This window comes from Tasmannia lanceolata, unplaced genomic scaffold, assembly GCF_043159265.1.
Source record: "Tasmannia lanceolata isolate RefF3 unplaced genomic scaffold, GAP_Taslan_0.1 ptg001341l, whole genome shotgun sequence".
Taxonomy (NCBI): Eukaryota; Viridiplantae; Streptophyta; class Magnoliopsida; order Canellales; family Winteraceae; genus Tasmannia; species Tasmannia lanceolata.
Genome location: NW_027520001.1, coordinates 12,501 through 15,000, shown reverse-complemented (window position 1 = coordinate 15,000; position 2,500 = coordinate 12,501).

Genomic DNA, 2,500 nt, shown 5'->3' with positions numbered 1-2,500 from the left:
GCACGAGCAGTCATCCGCGGTCCCCTGGCCCTGCGCACGTTTGTCTTTGAAACCGAGCATCAATGCCACAGAAAGTGCCGGGGCGCCAGCTGGAGCCATCATCCGACGTGCCATGGCTCGCTTGGCCTTGGCTTGCCGGGCCCCGACACGAGCAATCGCGCATTTTCTTTGCAACCGACCATCAATGCCGCCCAACGGGGCCAGCACGAGCAGTCATCCGCGGTCCCCTGGCACTGCGCACGTTTGTCTTTGAAACCGAGCATCAATGCCACAGAAAGTGCCGGGGCGCCAGCTGGAGCCATCATCCGACGTGCCATGGCTCTGGTCCCATGGTCTTCGCAACCGAGCATTCGTGACACCCGCGGGGCCAGGACACCAACCCTTCCGACACGAGCATTCGCGCATGTTCTTTGGCCACACAACGGCGCCAGCACGAGCAAAATCATCCGCGGTGCGGTGGCCTTGCACGGCCTTTTGTCTTTGGAACCAACCATCAGTGCCACGGGAAGTGCCGGAGTCCCGGCATCCGCGGTGCCAAGTCATTGCGCCCTTGGTCTCTGCAGCGGGGCATGCCGGGCACTCCCAACCATTGCAAGCAAGCAAGCAAGCAAGAAAGAAAGTAAGTAAGTAAGTAAGTATTACATATAGGGGCGGGACATGCGGGGAGATCTGCGAAACGTGCATTACGGGGCACACGCGTACCTACCGGGGCATACCGACCCCTATTGGGGCACACGTGTGCATATCGGGGCATACCGGGCCTATCAGGGCATACCGGGCCTATCGGGGCACACGCGTACATACCGGGGCATACCGAGCCCTACTGGGGCACACGTGCGCATATCGGGGCGTACCAAGCCTATCGGGGCATACGCATGTATCCCAAGGCATACCGAGTCTATCCGGGCATACGCGTTCATACCGGGGCGTAACGGGCCTATCGGGGCATACTTGGGCATATCCGGGCAAAAAATGCCCAAAACTTGCGCAACCTTGGCAACCGTGGTCCATTCCTCTCTATATGCCTAGCCTTGCCAACCGTGGTCCATTCCTCACTATATGCCATGGCCTTGTGCCCATGGTCTTCCCAAGACAGCGTCCAAGGCCCCCGGAAGGCCAAGGGAGCCCAACCCAGCAATGCCCTGCTATGGCAAGCCAAGGCCAAGCATTCCGGTGCCTATCCGGGCAAAAATGCAATTCCTCTCTATATGCCTAGCCTTGGCAACCGTGGTCCATTCCCCACCATATGCCATGGCCTTGTGCCCATGGTCTTCCCAAGACAGTGTCCAAGGCGCCCGGAAGGCCAAGGGAGCCCAACCCAGCAATGCCCTGCTTTGGCAAGCCAAGGCCAAGCATTCCGGTGCCTAACCTTGGCAACCGTGGTCCTTTCCTCACCATATGCCATGGCCTTGTGCCCATGGTCTTCGCAAGACATCGTCCAAGGCGCCCAAAAGGCCAAGGGAGCCCAACCCAGCAATGCCTTGCTAGGACAAGCCAAGGCCAAGCATTCCGGTGCCTATCCGGGCAAAAACGCCCAAAGCATGCCCATTCCTTAGCCTATCCAGGCAAAAACGCCCAAAATCTGCACATTCTAGTGCCTATCCGGGCAAAAACGCCCACCAGCATGCCACCCTCCTATAGGGTTTGCGCAACCAACCAGCCTAACCACCAGTGGCAACCAAAGGTGCTGTTAGCGACGACTTCTGAAGACGCAACGAGACGCGACGTGTTTGCGCCCAGACGCGACGAGACGATGCGGGATCTGCGCCCAAGAATGCCTAGACCCGTCGACTTGATGCGGGATCAGCTCGCCCAAGCATGCCTAGTGTGCAAGGCCTGTGTGCAAGGCTAGTGTCCAAGGCTAGTGTGCAAGGCTCATGTGGAACGCTAGTGCGCAAGGCTAGTGCCCAAGGCTTGTGTGCCAGGCCCGTGTGCAAGGCTAGTGTCCAGGGCTTGTGTGCATTGCTTGAGTGCAAGGCTTGTGTGCATTGCTCGAGTGCATGGCTTGTGTGCAAGGGTTGTGCGCAAGGCTAGTGTGCGGGGCTTGTGCGCATGGCTAATGTGCACGGCTTGTGTGCATGGCTACCGTGCAAGGCTAGTTTGCATGGCTAGGGTGCAAGGCTCGCATGCGAGGCTAGTGTGCAAGGCTGCGTGCAAGGGAAGCGTGCAGGGCGAGTGTGCGAGGCCACTGTGCACGGCGCCAGCACTAGCGAGCCATCATCCGCGTTGCCATGGCTCGCTTGGCCTTGGCTTGCCAGGCCCCGACACGAGCAATCGCGCATTTTCTTTGCAACCGACCATCAATGCCGCCCAACGGGGCCAGCACGAGCAGTCATCCGCGGTCCCCTGGCCCTGCGCACGTTTGTCTTTGAAACCGAGCATCAATGCCACAGAAAGTGCCGGGGCGCCAGCTGGAGCCATCATCCGACGTGCCATGGCTCGCTTGGCCTTGGCTTGCCGGGCCCCGACACGAGCAATCGCGCATTTTCTTTGCAACCGA